The 17,822-nt window shown below is 50.8% G+C and overlaps 1 protein-coding gene across 1 annotated transcript in view; it reads left to right on the top strand.

Annotated features, from left to right (window-relative positions):
- Window positions 1-17,822, top strand: part of LOC130306975 (oocyte zinc finger protein XlCOF7.1-like) — a 308,614-nt gene that overhangs the window by 228,297 nt on the left and 62,495 nt on the right. The gene's annotated exons all lie outside the window — the stretch shown is intronic.

Genomic DNA, 17,822 nt, shown 5'->3' with positions numbered 1-17,822 from the left:
TTTATGGAGTTGTTTAGGGTTATGGTACCAGCCCCTTTAATAATTTGTGGATTCTGCTGCAGCAGAGTCCTGTTGAATTCAACGGGACTATGCTGATCTGTGCATATTGTGGAATTTCCGTGCCAGATGTTTCCGGCACGGAAATAACTTTTTCCGTGTCCGCACAAAGAATGAACACGTTTATTCTTTGTGCGGCGACCGTACAAAATTCATAGCCATATATGAGATGGTGCATTCCCGTGCGGTCCTAGCGCCGGCAGATAATGTAGATGTCACGGTTCGGCTGGCAGGAGGTGGATCCTCTGTGCCAGAGAGGGATTGGCGTGGACCGTGCTAGTGGACCGGTTCTAAGCTGCTACTGGTTTTCACCAGAGCCCGCCGCAAAGCGGGATGGTCTTGCAGCGGCGGTAGCAACCAGGTCGTATCCACTAGCAACGGCTCAACCTCTCTGACTGCTGAAGATAGGCGCGGTACAATGGAGAAGACAAGAGCAAGGTCGGACGTAGCAGAAGGTCGGGGCAGGCAGCAAGGATCGTAGTCAGGGGCAACGGCAGGAGGTCTGGAACACAGGCTAGGAACACACTGGGAAACGCTTTCACTGGCACGATGGCAACAAGATCCGGCAAGGAAGGGAAGGGGAAGTGAGGTTACATAGGGAAGTGCACAGGTGAATACACTAATTAAGCCAACTGCGCCAATCAGCGGCGCAGTGGCCCTTTAAATCGTAGAGACCCGGCGCGCGCGCGCCCTAAGGAGCGGGGCCGCGCGCGCCGGGACAGGACCGACGGAGAGCGAGTCAGGTACGGGAGCCGGGGTGCGCATCGCGAGCGGGCGCCACCCGCATCGCGAATCGCATCCCGGCTGGAAGAGGTATCGCAGCGCACCCGGTCAGCAGGTCTGACCGGGGCGCTGCGATTGCGAGGATGTTGCGAGCGCTCCGGGGAGGAGCGGGGACCCGGAGCGCTCGGCGTAACAGTACCCCCCCCCTTGGGTCTCCCCCTCTTCTTGGAGCCTGAGGACCAGACTTTTGTCTAGGATGTTGTCCTCAGGTTCCCAGGATCTCTCTTCAGGGCCACAGCCCTCCCAATCTACAAAAAAAAATCTTTTTCCTCTGACCGTCTTGGAGGCCAGTATCTCCTTTACGGAGAAGATGTCAGAAGAACCGGAAACAGGAGTGGGAGAAACAAGTTTGGGAGAGAAACGGTTGATGATGAGTGGTTTAAGGAGAGAGACATGGAAGGCATTGGGAATACGAAGAGAAGGAGGAAGAAGGAGTTTGTAAGAGACAGGATTAATCTGGCACAAGACTTTGAAAGGACCAAGATAGCGTGGTCCCAGTTTGTAACTGGGGACACAAAAGCGGACATATTTAGCGGAGAGCCATACCTTGTCTCCGGGAGCAAAAATGGGGGGGGTTCTTCTTTTCTTATCGGCAAACCTTTTCATGCGGGATGAAGCCTGTAAAAGAGAATTTTGGGTCTCTTTCCATATGGTGGAAAGATCACGAGTTACTTCATCCACAGCGGGCAAACCAGAGGGCAAGGGAGTAGGGAGGGGGGGAAGAGGGTGACGGCCGTACACCACGAAAAATGGGGACTTAGCAGAAGATTCAGAGACTCTGAAGTTGTATGAGAATTCGGCCCATGGTAGAAGATCTGCCCAGTCATCCTGGCGGGAGGAAACAAAATGCCGTAAATAGTCACCCAGGACCTGGTTAATTCTTTCTACTTGCCCATTGGATTGGGGATAAGAAGAAGAGAAGTTTAATTTAATCTTGAGCTGTTTACAGAGGGCCCTCCAGAATTTAGACACGAATTGGACGCCTCTATCTGAGACGATCTGCGTGGGCAAACCGTGAAGACGAAAAATGTGTACAAAAAATTGTTTTGCCAACTGAGGCGCTGAAGGAAGACCAGGAAGAGGAATAAAATGTGCCATCTTGGAAAATCGATCAACAACCACCCAAACAACAGTGTTGCCACGGGATGGCGGTAGGTCAGTAATAAAGTCCATACCAATCAGTGACCAAGGCTGTTCGGGGACAGGCAGAGGATGAAGGAGACCAGCAGGCTTCTGGCGAGGAGTCTTATCCCGGGCACAGACAGTACAGGCCCGCACAAAATCAACAACATCCGTCTCCAGAGTCGGCCACCAATAGAAACGAGAGATGAGTTGCAGGGACTTTTTGATGCCCCCATGGCCTGCAAGGTGGGAGGAGTGACCCCATCTGAGAATCCCGAGACGTTGGCGTGGAGAAACGAAGGTCTTCCCTGGAGGAGTTTGCCTGATGGAGGCTGGAGAAGTGGAGATCAGACAGTCAGGAGGAATGATGTGTTGCGGAGAGACCTCTGCTTCTGAGGCATCCGAGGAACGAGAGAGGGCATCGGCCCTAATGTTCTTGTCGGCAGGGCGAAAATGAATTTCAAAGTTAAAACGGGCAAAGAACAACGACCACCTGGCCTGGCGAGGGTTCAGCCGTTGGGCAGACTGGAGATAGGAGAGATTCTTGTGATCGGTGTAAATGATAACTGGAAATTTTGATCCCTCCAGCAGATGTCTCCATTCCTCAAGTGCCAATTTAATGGCCAGTAGTTCTCGATCCCCGATGGAGTAGTTTCTCTCCGCCGGAGAGAAGGTCCTAGAAAAAAAAACACAAGTAACAGCATGCCCGGAAGAATTTTTTTGTAGAAGGACCGCTCCAGCTCCCACTGAGGAGGCATCTACCTCCAAATAGGAAGGGTTTAGATGGGTCAGGTCTGGAGAGCACGGGAGCAGAAGAAAAGGCAGACTTGAGCCGTTTAAATGCGTCTTCCGCTTGGGGAGACCAGGACTTGGGATTGGCATTTTTCTTGGTTAAAGCCACGATAGGAGCTACAATGGTGGAAAAGTGTGGAATAAATTGTCTGTAATAATTGGCAAACCCCAAAAAACGTTGGATAGCACGGAGTCCGGAGGGGCGTGGCCAATCCAAGACGGCAGAGAGTTTATCTGGGTCCATTTGTAGTCCCTGGCCAGAGACCAAGTATCCTAGGAAAGGAAGAGATTGACATTCAAACAGACATTTCTCCATTTTGGCATAAAGTTGATTGTCTCGAAGTCTCTGAAGAACCATGCGGACATGCTGGCGGTGTTCTTCTAAGTTGGCAGAAAAAATCAGAATATCGTCCAGATACACAACAACACAGGAATATAAGAGATCACGAAAAATTTCATTAACAAAGTCTTGGAAGACGGCAGGGGCGTTGCACAGGCCAAAGGGCATGACCAGATACTCAAAGTGTCCATCTCTGGTGTTAAATGCAGTCTTCCATTCGTCCCCCTCCCTGATGCGGATGAGATTATAAGCACCTCTTAAGTCCAGTTTGGTAAAGATGTGGGCACCTTGAAGGCGATCAAAGAGTTCTGAGATAAGAGGTAGAGGGTAGCGGTTCTTTACCGTGATTTTATTAAGTCCGCGGTAATCAATGCAAGGACGTAGGGAGCCATCTTTTTTGGACACAAAAAAAAATCCAGCTCCGGCAGGAGAGGAGGATTTGCGGATAAACCCGTTTTTTAAATTCTCCTGGATGTATTCAGACATAGCAAGAGTCTCTGGAGCGGACAGAGGATAAATTCTGCCCCGGGGTGGAGTAGTGCCCGGGAGGAGGTCAATAGGACAGTCATAAGGCCTGTGAGGAGGTAAAGTCTCAGCTTGCTTTTTGCAAAATATGTCAGCATAGTCCATATAAGCCTTAGGGAGACCGGTTACAGGGGGAACCACAGGATCACGGCAGGGAGTACTGGGAACCGGTTTAAGACAGTCCTTGAAACAAGAAGTACCCCAGCTCTTGATCTCTCCTGTGGACCAATCAAGGGTTGGGGAATGGCGTTGAAGCCACGGTAGTCCAAGGAGAATTTCGGAAGTGCAATTGGAGAGGACCAAAAACTCAATTTTTTCGTGATGAGGTCCGATGCACATTAGGAGGGGTTCCGTGCGGTAACGCACGGTACAGTCCAATCTTTGATTGTTAACACAATTGATGTAGAGGGGTCTGGCGAGACTGGTCACCGGGATGTTGAACCTGTTGATGAGGGAGGCCAAAATAAAATTTCCTGCAGATCCGGAGTCCAAGAAGGCCATAGTAGAGAAGGAGAAGATGGAGGAAGATATCCGCACAGGCACAGTAAGGCGTGGAGAAGCAGAGTAGACATCAAGAACTGTCTCACCTTTGTGCGGAGTCAGCGTACGTCTTTCCAGGCGGGGAGGACGGATAGGACAATCCTTCAGGAAGTGTTCGGTACCGGCACAGTACAGGCACAGATTCTCCATGCGGCGTCGTGTCCTCTCTTGAGGTGTCAAGCGAGACCGGTCAACTTGCATAGTCTCCACGGCGGGAGGCACAGGAACGGATTGCAGAGGACCAGAGGAGAGAGGAGCCGGGGAGAAAAAACGCCTCGTGCGAACAAAGTCCATATCCTGGCGGAGCTCCTGACGCCTTTCGGAAAAACGCATGTCAATGCGAGTGGCTAGATGAATAAGTTCATGCAGGTTAGCAGGAATTTCTCGTGCGGCCAGAACATCTTTAATGTTGCTGGATAGGCCTTTTTTAAAGGTCGCGCAGAGGGCCTCATTATTCCAAGATAATTCGGAAGCAAGAGTACGGAATTGGATGGCGTACTCGCCAACGGAAGAATTACCCTGGACCAGGTTCAGCAGGGCAGTCTCAGCAGAAGAGGCTCGGGCAGGTTCCTCAAAGACACTTCAAATCTCCGTGAAGAAGGAGTGTACAGAGGCAGTGATGGGGTCATTGCGGTCCCAGAGCGGTGTGGCCCATGACAGAGCTTTTCCGGACAGAAGGCTGACTACGAAAGCCACCTTAGACCTTTCAGTAGGAAACTGGTCCGACATCATCTCCAAGTGCAGGGAACATTGCGAAAGAAAGCCACGGCAAAACTTAGAGTCCCCATCAAATTTATCCGGCAAGGATAGTCGTAGGCCGGAAGCGGCCACTCGCTGCGGAGGAGGTGCAGGAGCTGGCGGAGGAGATGATTGCTGAAGCTGCGGTAGTAGCTGCTGTAGCATCACGGTCAGTTGAGACAGCTGGTGGCCTTGTTGCGCTATCTGTTGCGACTGCTGGGCGACCACCGTGGTGAGGTCGGCGACAACTGGCAGTGGAACTTCAGCGGGATCCATGGCCGGATCTACTGTCACGGTTCGGCTGGCAGGAGGTGGATCCTCTGTGCCAGAGAGGGATTGGCGTGGACCGTGCTAGTGGACCGGTTCTAAGCTGCTACTGGTTTTCACCAGAGCCCGCCGCAAAGCGGGATGGTCTTGCAGCGGCGGTAGCAACCAGGTCGTATCCACTAGCAACGGCTCAACCTCTCTGACTGCTGAAGATAGGCGCGGTACAATGGAGAAGACAAGAGCAAGGTCGGACGTAGCAGAAGGTCGGGGCAGGCAGCAAGGATCGTAGTCAGGGGCAACGGCAGGAGGTCTGGAACACAGGCTAGGAACACACTGGGAAACGCTTTCACTGGCACGATGGCAACAAGATCCGGCAAGGAAGGGAAGGGGAAGTGAGGTTACATAGGGAAGTGCACAGGTGAATACACTAATTAAGCCAACTGCGCCAATCAGCGGCGCAGTGGCCCTTTAAATCGTAGAGACCCGGCGCGCGCGCGCCCTAAGGAGCGGGGCCGCGCGCGCCGGGACAGGACCGACGGAGAGCGAGTCAGGTACGGGAGCCGGCGTGCGCATCGCGAGCGGGCGCCACCCGCATCGCGAATCGCATCCCGGCTGGAAGAGGTATCGCAGCGCACCCGGTCAGCAGGTCTGACCGGGGCGCTGCGATTGCGAGGATGTTGCGAGCGCTCCGGGGAGGAGCGGGGACCCGGAGCGCTCGGCGTAACAGTAGATTATGTGAAGATAATGGAGCTGCTCAGAGGAAGGAAACCCATGTCTAGAGCTCAACTGGTCAAATGACTGTAGGGAGCGAGTGAAGGGATCTACAACATCCGCATAGAAGAAGAGCCCCCCCCCCCCCCTCTGAACCGCGCACCCCACCATTTCTGAAGTCAGACCAGCAGGCAGCTCCGGATGAGAAAAGACAGCAGTGGAGAAGAGGGAGAGAAGAGCTTAAACATACACCACAGTAACCCCAAATATACTTGGAAAGGGCCATGGGGCCCAGGAGGGATTCCGGAGTGGCCATCAGAAGGGAAAAGGACCACAGAAAAGAGTTTGGGTGGATAGGAGCTAGCCAGAGCTTCTCGATCTCCATTCATTTACTATATGTATGGTACGTAGACCAGGCGACCAGATGGTTATGTCAGGTACTGGCAGCCACCCCCATAGACTTACCTGCCATCATCACTAACATAGGCAGTGGATGTCAGAGGGCGGGTCAGGGTGAGGAGGACGTCATCAGCAAATAGGCAGATTTTGAATTCCCTGTCGTGCAACAGGAGACCAGAGATACTTGGGTCCCCCAGTATCAAGGAAGCAAGGGGTTCAATACAGAGTACAAAAATTAGCAGGGACAGTGGACACCCCTGACGAGTCCCATTGAAAAGGGGGAAACTAGATGTCATATGGGGGAGTTTAATGGAAGCCACTGGGCTTGAATAAAGTCCCCTCAATGCTAAAAGGGGAACCATTCTGGGGACCAATTGAGGTCTTGTAATATAAATAATCTGGCCCAGGAGAGCGCCCCAACGGCAGGGATTTAAGCACTTCCTGGACCTCTTCAGAGGTTATTGGAATGTTAATAGAATCCCAAACTGCCACAGAGAGAACTGGCAGGGGACAGTCGGACAGAAAGAATTGTAAAGCCGCACCATGCTCAGCCGGGTCAGAAGGCAGCTGAGATGGGAGGGAATATAATTTAGAATAGTAGTCTAGAAAGATCTTGGAGATGTCTCCTGGATGATAACTATGACATCCTGAGGTATCTTTCAATGCAGAGGAAGACTAAGCCGCGGTGCACTCCCGGAGAGTGCGAGCAAGGTGTGGGCCTTGTTATCCTTCTTTAAGGAGTTAAGAATAGAAGAGGAGTCGCTCCACCTTCCGGAGAGTGAAGTCTCCCAGGTGGGCCCCAGCCGCTACCAAATTCCTCAGCAGTGAAAGAGAAGGGGCAGAGACCATAGCCACTTCCAGTCTCCCTATCTCCACCTTAAGCTCCCGGGCCTGGACCAGAGTATCTTTCTTAAGTGGGGAGGCCAGAGCGATAAAGTGGCCCCGGACCACCACATTATGGGTTTCCCAGAGGGTAGCCAGGGAAGCAACAGTGCCATCATAGGGGGTAAAATACTCGCAGATACAGGACTGGATCGATTCCCAGGAAGGCAGTAACTAGAGGAAAGACTTATTGAGGCACCAGTAGCACCATCATGAGGGAGAGGATCGCAAGGAGAAGGAGACAACCACCAGGCCATGGTCCAAACAGGAGATCGGATCCATGAAGGCAGTGGAGAGCATGCGGACCTTTGGCACTTTACCGAAAAAGTCATCAATGCAAATATGGGACTGATGAGGATAAAAAAGAAAAAGATTTGTCTTTAGGGCGATTTATATGTCAGAGATCAAAAAGGGAAAAAGAACGAATAAGGCGAGGAAAATCATCAGCAAGATGAATCTGGGCCGGGGGAGGAGGGCTGGCAGTAAGGGATAGACGACCTATGGAGGGGGGGAAAAATCGGCTTAAAATTCCCACCCAGGATCAAGGCAGAGGGCTGGTATTTCCGGAGCTTACAAAGAACTCTACTTAGGAAGTTGAGTTGCGCTGAATTGGGAGCATACACAGAGTAGCAGGGGTATGCCCTCTAAGGTTCCCTCCATGATACGTACCTACCTCACGGATCTATAAAGGAAGAGGCTACACTAAGGGGACACGATTTAGAAATGAGAATTGCAACACCTACATTTTTCTTGTCAGCAGTAGCCTGAGAAAGGCGATATCAGCCATCAAAGTAGACTGCTCTCTGGGCTAAAAACCACTTAACGGGCGAATTAAGCCCCTTTGCATTAAGAGATATACATCGGATCATGATGGAAATGAATGGTGGGCAATGAAGGAAATGTAGCGCATTCAGCAACAACCAGTGACCAGAGTTATCACAGCCTACAAGAGATCCAATCCCAAGGAGCCTAGAAGGGGGAGAGGACAAAAGAACACTGGGACAAAGGGGACACAAAACAAGACAAAAGATCGGACAATACTAAACCAATAAGGTATGTAGAACTCAAAAACAGTGATAAAATACAGGTGAACCAAGGGGTCACCTATAGCATGGTGAACAAAAGAAACACGAGAAGCACAATGTTAGGCATGGCCCCAAGAGGGGGGAGAAGTGAGAGCACATAGAAGATGTGTGGAGAGACTATAAGGCCAAACCCCCCTCCACGTGGCCATGACCAATATCAAACTTGAGAATGAAGCATTATTAAGTGGAAGCAAGTGGGGTAAGGTCCCGGAGAGGGGCATGCAAGGACATCAGCAGTGGGCGTAGACAGTGGGCCCCACGAGTCAGGAAGAGTAGAGGAACGGTGAGGTCTAGACCTCTGCTTGCATACAGGTCACACACCGGAGGAAGGGAAGGAGGAGAGGGGGGCCAGGGCCCAATCTTCCATAGTAGGAACTGGTATGTCCAAGGGGGAGCGATCAGGAAAGGACCGCAGCACCGCTGTATAGCCATCCTTACGAGCAGTGAGAGCAAATGGAAAGTTCCAGCAATAGGTAGACTGATTGTCCCGGAGTGTAGTCAGGAGGGGGTGTAACAGCCGCCTGTTGTGCAGGGGGATCCAGGATAAATCAGAGAAGAGTTGGAGAAGGGCCTCAATGAATTTAAAGTTGAGGAGATTCCGGGCCTTAGCCATTATGGCCTCTTTCAGGGCAAAGTGATACACGCAGCAGATTACATCCCAGGGTACGCCAGAATTGTTCTTTGGGCGAAGTGCACGATGGGCCCTGTCCAACATGATTTTATGAGAGGACGATTCACCAAGTATGAGATTGAAAATTGCCTCAAGGGTTATCTGGAGGTCCACATCATGGGTCGCCTAAGGAAGACCGCAAATCCTGATGTTATGTCTACCACGGTTGTCCATGTCTTCCACATGACTGTGAAGGTCGTTGAGTAGCTCAGACTGTGAGGCCACTGTGGACTGCAGCTGAGAGATATAGGTCCTAGTAGAGCGATGGTCCCCCAGGACCTCAACCCCATCAGAAAAAAGCTGTAGGTCACGTCTGAGCGAGGAAATTTCCGCCCTACAGGTCTCCTTCACCTCCAAGATAAGAGACCGAAAGTCCTCCTTTGAAAGCTTTTGGGAAAGGAGTTGACCCCAGTCAGGTAGCACAGGAGAAGGACCCAAAGCAGTCCGGGTCGGAATCATATCCCTTGCGGTGGCCGCCATAGCGGGGAGAATGGAGGACCCCTTCTGCGAGGGGAAACCCTCATTAGATACAAAGGTCGGGGGCCCCAGCATTCAGCTTACCCCTATCAGATACCCTCTGCTTAGACAGGTGGATGCAGGGGTCACCATGGTAGGACAGGGCACTGGAGGGGAGATGGAAACATATAGGTGGTGGTGAGGGCCCACTGCAGGGACTGGAACGGGAGTCAAAGGAGACTGGGGCAATACTTGCTGAGGTTAGGAGGTTGGCAAACTACAAGTCCCAGGGTGGCTAATGGAGATACAAGAGTCACTCACCAACCCTGTGGATGCACCCTGAGTATGGCAGTTCCCGTGGTCGTAAAGATGGCGGCCACAGAGGTGAAGATAGGAAAGGAAGTCCTTGAAGAACTAGAAGTAGGCTGATCCAGCGGCCCGAACTTACTAACATGTTGTAGCCCCAAATGTTTTACTTTTACAAGGGGTAAAAGGATAGATAAAAAAAAACCTTCTTCCAAACACTGAAATACCCCATGTGCGGACATAAAGTGCTGTGCAGGCGCACAACAGGGCTCAGAAGGAAAGGAATTTGGCTGGAATCGTTTTTGGGGGCCAGTTCACACTTTCAAAGATCCCATGGTGCCAGGACAGTGGAACCCCCCCCCCCCCCATGTGAAATCATTATGGAAACTACATCCCTTGAGGAATGTAGAAAGGGGTGCAGTGAGCATTTACACCCCACTGGTGTTTGACATAATTTTGAAACAGTGGGTCATGAAAATTAAAATTTTAATTTCTTACACTAAAATGCTGGTGTAGCCCCTAATTTTTCATTCTTACAAGGGGTAAAACATGTGTAATGATATTTCTCCTGAGTAATGGAAATACCCCATATGTGATGGAGTAATGGATAATTAAAGGGGGATTCTAGGGGTTACCTCTTATTGCTATGTATACTGAGGTTGTTGTAATACAGAATAAACTCCTATACTTACCTCCCTCGCTCCCCTTTGTTCTGAACTCGGCCGCTCACTGCACAGCACTTCATTGTGTCAGAACATTGGAGCGAACTATCCTGGAGGGACACAGGGGGATAAGGAAGGACCTAGAAATACTGGTGATGGGGCGTGGCTTGGTGCGGCATGTGAGCGGGTGTGTGCGCACGGAGCTCCGCCATATATCCTTTTAATAATCCTGCATTTGGCGTCTTCTGGCCCTAATTTGCACCCCCAAGCATCGGTGAGGGTGCCTGGCATACCGCTCTATCAGCATGGCCGGGCGGACTCGCAATAAGAGGACACAGGGAGTGCCGGGAGACAGCGGGCCGAGTGCTCTGAAGACACAGCCACCCGCCCTGTCTGCTTATACAGTGGATGTTGTTGGCATCCATCGTTCCATGTTGTTCAATATGTGGTGGCGTGGAATGTCAGAGGCCTCAATGATCCTACTAAGCATTTAGCTATTTTTCAGGCGCTTAAGCCTTACCACCCGGCCATATTGTGTCTCTCAGAGACACACCTGACGGCTGATTCTAAACATGTGCTAAACAAACCTTGGTTTGGACATACTTTTCATGCCACCTTCTCCTCGCATGCTAGGGGAGTCAGTGTGCTTATCCATAGAAGTATTTTGTTTTCCTGTATATCTACTTTAATTGACCCTGAGGGCAGATTTGTGTGCCCTTTATGGCACTTTCAGTCGTACTCTATGTGTACTGGTGGCACTTTATATCCCCCCCATACTCGGGCGATGCCTTGCGCAGAGTGGTATCCTTCTTGTCCTCTCTGCCCGATGCGCCGCTTCTGGTGGTTGGGGACCTTAATAATTTGCTACATCCTACCCTTGATAGGTTCCCTGCTAGGGGACAGTCTGGTGCCTCTGGACCTCCTAGTCTGGCTAAATTCGTGGAGGAAGTGGGGTGGGCAGATTTGTGGAGGAGACGGCATCCTACGGAATTGCAATATTCTTGTTATTCTAGCTCTCATGGCTCGCTCTCCCGCCTTGACTTTGCGTTGGGCAACAATTTAATTTTCCCCATAGATGAGTCCGTGGAGTATCTCCCCCGTACTCTATCTGACCACTCCCCTGTACTTGTACGTCTCTCATCTGACTCCCACCCTAGACTGCGGGGTTCCCTGAGGCGTCTGAACCCTTTTTGGCTTCAATAACAGCAAAAGTTGGTGGCTCACCTCAGCCTGACTTTCCCATCCGCTTCCGGACTAACCGGCTGTGCCACCAGTCCAATAGACAGAACTAAAGGAAGAAATGTCCAGCGCAGGATGAGGTCAAACACCAGATGGTGTTTCTGTGTACTCCATGTGATCACCAATAAAGTTCCTGTTTGACCTCATCCTGCGCTGGACATTTTTTCCTTTACTTTTTGGCTTTAGGTTTCCTCAGTGGGCCTTACACTTCAGTCTGATATTGTGCCCTTTCTCGAGCTCAATGTGGGAACTGTCTGGGATTCCTTAAAAGCCTATGTGAGGGGTATTCTCACTTGTAAAACCAATAATAGGAAGATTCAAACTTCTTTACAGAATCAGGTGCTCCTAGTGGAGCATCAGTTCCTCGGGGGACCCATCTGAACAGAATAAAAATAACTGGCAATCTTTGCAGACCCTATTGGATTCCCATCTATTGGCAGATAATAAACTTTTTTTTCAACAAAAGCGGTATTTTGAGAGTGGCGAAAGTATGGGTCGTTTGTTGGCTCGTACCATTAGGGCTCAGCAGGGATCGACTTGTATTCCTTGCCTCTGTGATAGGGACGGGGTACTGGTCCAGGATGATCAAGCCATTCTGAATGTCTTGGTTTCCTTTTATGAGGAGACCTACTCTTCTAAACTGATGTATGATCTTGCTGCAATTGACCAGTATGTTTCTGGTATCCCGCTCCCGGCCCTGTCGCAGACTCAACGAGATCTTCTAGATGAGCCTATTACTATTGAGGAGTTGGAATGTGCATTGGGAGCGCTGCCATTAGAGAAATTTCCGGGAGTCGATGGACTTCCTAATGAATTTCTAAAACAAAATCAGGAAGTTTTGTTACCTAGGTAATTGGAGGTTATGCGGGCGGCGGCAGAGGGTCTACCTGGATCTATGTTGGAGGCTATTATAGTGTTGTTATTGAAGCCTGGTAAAGACGCGCAATCTGCGTGCTCATATCGGCCAATTTCTCTGCTGTGTTCCGATGTTAAATTGCTAGCAAAGGTCTTAGCCAACAGTCTCCTGAGGGTTATAACTTCCCTGATTCATGAGGATCAGACAGGTTTTATGCCAGGGAAGTCCACAGCTGATAATATCTGGAGGCTTTTCTTGAATTTACAACTTGAGAATGCTGTACGTAGGGCCGTACTTTCCCTCAACGCTGCCAAAGCTTTTGACAGTGTCGAGTGGAATTTTCCCTGGAGCGTTATGAGACGTTATACGTTATATTTGAAGTGGGTACAATTATTATATGCTGCCCCCCGTACTAGAATCCGAGCTAATGGCCTGCTTTCCCATTCTTTTCCTTTAGGGCGAGGTACATGCCAGGGGTATCCCCTGTCTCCATTCCTCTTTGCTATCGCCATAGAACCCCTGGCGGTTTTAATTAGGTCATCCCCTAATATAAAAGGCTTTTGCTATAGGGCCCTGGAAGAACGCATTGCCCTCTATGCAGACGACATGCTTCTCTTTTTGGGTAATGCACCGCTCTCTATGGCCCCATTAATGACCCTTATTGAATTCTTTGGCAGCTATTCTGGCCTCACTATCAACTGGGATAAGTCCACGCACCTTCCCCTCGACCCTCTTCCTCCGTTGCCAGGGCTCACTAGAGTTGGTCTCCCCATAGTCTCCAGATTAGAGTACTTAGGTGTGTATGTTACTGCCAACTCCTGTGACTATATTAACCTCAATCTTGTTCCGCTATTGGACCGCAGCTCCCAGAAAGTGGTTACCTGGTGCAAGCTCCCCTTATCTATGGTGGGTAGGTCTAATTTAGTTAAAATGGTCCTTATGCCCCAGTTTCTTTACATTCTGCATAATACCCCTGTTTGGATCCCTATGAAGTACTTTCTTAGGAACTAGGCTCTAAATAGGGAGCTCATTTGGAATGGTAAATCGGCTAGAATCCGTCTTGAAACGCTACAACGTGGCAAGGAGGAGGGTGGTTTGTCTGTCCCTAACCCGTGGTTATATTTCTTGGCGTCACAGATCCAACAATTAAAGGGGTGGGTGCAGTATACTACTATGGGACCTAAGGGCCATTTAATCTCTAAGCGTATAGTTGGTGTGACCCCTATCTATTTGTTAGAAATGGCTGCACTGACTCGTCCCCCGGACCTCCCCCTTACCTTTGTCCTTGTCCGTAAGGTCTGGATGAAGTGTAAGGCGCTCATGCACTTTCCTGTCTTTGTAACATTCTCTCCACTGTGGTACAATCCTGATCTTTCTGAACTGTCCTCCCTGCCAGATGTTACCTGCTGGATTCCACGTGGGATTTTGTACCTATCTCAGGTGTATGATGGGCCGACGTTGAAGTCATTTGCTCAGCTGCAGGAGGATTTTCAATTGCCACATTCCTTTTTCTATTGCTACCTGCAGCTGATACATGCCTTAGATACACAGTCTCAGAATAGTGTCGGCTCATCAGTGGTGGTGGACGATTTATTTACTCAGGTTTCCACCAAGGGAGTGATATCGGTATTATATAGAGACCTATGTGGGTCCCTTATCGAATGAGCAATGGGCGCAGATTTTGACCTTGACCCCGCGGCTGTCCGTTTCAGAAGCTCAACGGGTGTCCCAAATTTTCCTATTGTATCAAGCATATCGCACTCCTGCATTTCTTCATAAGATTGGGGTACGGCCGTATTCCTGCTGCTCTATGTCTGATGCCCATTTGCTCCATGTGATGTGGGACTGTGCTCCTCTTGCACCATTCTGGGATGATGTGGGGCGCTTGATCAGGAGGGTTTATGGTTGCCCGTTTGCTTTATCCGACGTGTCATGCATTTTGGGCTACTTAGATGGGCTGGACGTAGATGGTGGTCTATGCATAGGTATTGGCAGAATTCTATATCAGGCCCGTAAGATAATTGCACAGCACTGGTTGAGAGCCTCTCTTCCTACCATATCCGAGCTGATTGTAAAATTGAACCATATTATTAGATTGGAGAAAGGGATATATTGCAAGCGGAAGGCCATGCGTACATTTGAACTCATTTGGTGCCCTTGGGTTGATACCCTGGGGTTACCATCTACATATTTACAGAGGACCCCCATGGAGGTATTACTGAGGGGATCTGGGGGGCCTGCACGTTAAGTGTAATCTTGTTACGCCGAGCGCTCCGGGTCCCCACTCCTCCCAGGAGTGCTCGCAGCATCCTCTCATTCGCAGCGCCCCGGTCAGACCTGCTGACCGGGTGCGCTGCAATATCACTCCCAGCCGGGATGCGATTCGCGATGCGGGAGGCGCCCGCTCGCGATGCGCATCCCGGCTCCCGTACCTGACCCGTTCCCCGTCTCTCTTGTCCCGGCGCGCGCGGCCCCGCTCCTTAGGGCGCGCGCGCGCCGGGTCTCTGCAATTTAGAGGGCCACTGCGCAACTGATTGGCGCAGCAGGCTTAATCAGTATGTTCACCTGTGCACTCCCTACTTATACCTCACTTCCCCTGCACTCCCTCGCCGGATCTTGTTGCCATTGTGCCAGTGAAAGCGTTTCCTTGTGTGTTCCTAGCCTGTGTTCCAGACCTCCTGCCCTTGCCCCTGACTACGATCCTTGCTGCCTGCCCTGACCTTCTGCTACGTCCGACCTTGCTCTTGTCTACTCCCTTGTACTGCGCTTATCTTCAGCAGTCACAGAGGTTGAGCCGTTGCTGGTGGATACGACCTGGTTGCTACCGCCGCTGCAAGACCATCCCGCTTTGCGGCGGGCTCTGGTGAATACCAGTAGCAACTTAGAACCGGTCCAATCCAATCCCTCTCTGGCACAGAGGATCCACCTCCAGCCAGCCGAATCGTGACAGTAGATCCGGCCATGGATCCCGCTGAAGTCCCACTGCCAGTTGTCGCCGACCTCACCACGGTGGTCGCCCAGCAGTCGCAACAGATAGCGCAACAAGGCCACCAGCTGTCTCAACTGACCGTGATGCTACAGCAGCTATTACCACAGCTTCAGCAACAATCTCCTCCGCTAGCCCCTGCACCTCCTCCGCAGCGAGTGGCCGCTTCCGGCCTACGATTATCCTTGCCGGATAAATTTGATGGGGACACTAAGTTTTGCCGTGGCTTTCTTTCGCAATGTTCCCTGCACTTGGAGATGATGTCGGACCAGTTTCCTACTGAAAGGTCTAAGGTGGCTTTCGTAGTCAGCCTTCTGTCTGGGAAAGCTCTGTCATGGGCCACACCGCTCTGGGACCGCAATGACCCTGTCACTGCCTCTGTACACTCCTTCTTCACGGAGATTCGAAGTGTCTTTGAGGAACCTGCCCGAGCCTCTTCTGCTGAGACTGCCCTGCTGAACCTGGTCCAGGGTAATTCTTCTGTTGGCGAGTACGCCATCCAATTCCGTACTCTAGCCTCCGAATTATCCTGGAATAATGAGGCCCTCTGCGCGACCTTTAAAAAAGGCCTATCCAGCAACATTAAAGATGTGCTGGCCGCACGAGAAATTCTTGCTAACCTGCATGAACTTATTCATCTTGCCACCCGCATTGACATGCGTTTTTCCGAAAGGCGTCAGGAGCTCCACCAGGATATGGACTTTGTTCGCATGAGGCGGTTTCTCTCCCCGGCTCCTCTTTCCTCTGGTCCTCTGCAATCCGTTCCTGTGCCTCCCGCCGTGGAGGCTATGCAAGTTGACCGGTCTCTACTATGGCCTTCTTGGATTCCGGATCTGCAGGAAATTTTATTTTGGCCTCTCTCATCAACAGATTCAACATCCCGGTGACCAGTCTCGCCAGACCCCTCTACATCAATTCTGTTAACAATGAAAGATTGGACTGTACCGTGCGTTACCGCACGGAACCTCTCCTAATGTGCATCGGACCCCATCACAAAATAATAGAATTTTTGGTCCTCTCCAACTGCACTTCAGAAATTCTTCTTGGATTACCGTGGCTTCAACGCCATTCCCCAACCCTTGATTGGTCCACAGGAGAGATCAAGAACTGGGGTACTTCTTGTCTCAGGGACTGTCTTAAACCGATTCCCAGTACTCCCTGTCGTGACCCTGTGGTTCCCCCGGTATCCGGTCTTCCTAAGGCTTATATGGACTATGCTGATGTTTTTTGCAAAAAGCAAGCAGAGACTTTACCTCCTCACAGGCCTTATGACTGTCCTATTGACCTCCTCCCGGGTACTACTCCACCCCGGGGCAGAATCTATCCTCTGTCTGCTCCAGAGACTCTAGCCATGTCGGAGTACATCCAGGAGAATTTAAAAAAGGGGTTTATCCGCAAGTCCTCCTCTCCTGCCGGAGCTGGAAGACGCATTTAAACATCTCAAGTCTGCCTTTTCTTCTGCACCCGTGCTCTCCAGACCTGACCCATCTAAACCCTTTCTATTGGAGGTAGATGCCTCCTCAGTGGGAGCTAGAGCGGTCCTTCTACAAAAAAATTCTTCCGGGCATGCTGTTACTTGTGGTTTTTTTTCTAGGACCTTCTCTCCGGCGGAGAGAAACTACTCCATTGGTGATCGAGAACTACTGGCCATTAAATTGGCGCTTGAGGAATGGAGGCATCTGCTGGAGGGATCAAAATTTCCAGTTATCATATACACTGATCACAAGAATCTCTCCTATCTCCAGTCTGCCCAACGGCTGAATCCTCGCCAGGCTAGGTGGTCGTTGTTCTTTGCCCGTTTTAACTTTGAAATCCATTTTCGCCCTGCTGACAAGAACATTAGGGTCGATGCCCTCTCTCATTCTTCTGATGCCTCTGAAGTAGAGGTCTCTCCGCAACACATCATTCCTCCGGACTGTCTGATCTCCACTTCTCCAGCCTCCATCAGGCAAACTCCTCCAGGGAAGACCTTCGTTTCTCCACGCCAGCGTCTCGGGATTCTCAAATGGGGACACTCCTCCCACCTCGCAGGCCATGCGGGCATCAAAAAATCCTTGCAACTCATCTCTCGATTTTATTGGTGGCCGACTCTGGAGACTGATGTTGCTGATTTCGTGCGGGCCTGTACTGTCTGTGCCCGGGATAAGACTCCTCGCCAGAAGCCTGCTGGCCTCCTTCATCCTCTGCCCGTTCCCGAACAGCCTTGGTCTCTGATTGGTATGGACTTTATTACAGACTTGCCCTCATCCCGTGGCAACACAGTTGTTTGGGTGGTCGTTGATCGATTTTCCAAGATGGCACATTTTATTCCTCTTCCTGGTCTTCCTTCAGCGCCTCAGTTGGCAAAGCAATTTTTTGTACACATTTTTCGCCTTCACGGTTTGCCCACGCATATCGTCTCGGATA

The sequence above is a fragment of the Hyla sarda genome, chromosome 1 (assembly GCF_029499605.1).
Source record: "Hyla sarda isolate aHylSar1 chromosome 1, aHylSar1.hap1, whole genome shotgun sequence".
Classification (NCBI taxonomy): domain Eukaryota; kingdom Metazoa; phylum Chordata; class Amphibia; order Anura; family Hylidae; genus Hyla; species Hyla sarda.
Note: the sequence above shows the minus strand (reverse complement) of the source record. Positions and strands in the feature narration are given on the sequence as shown.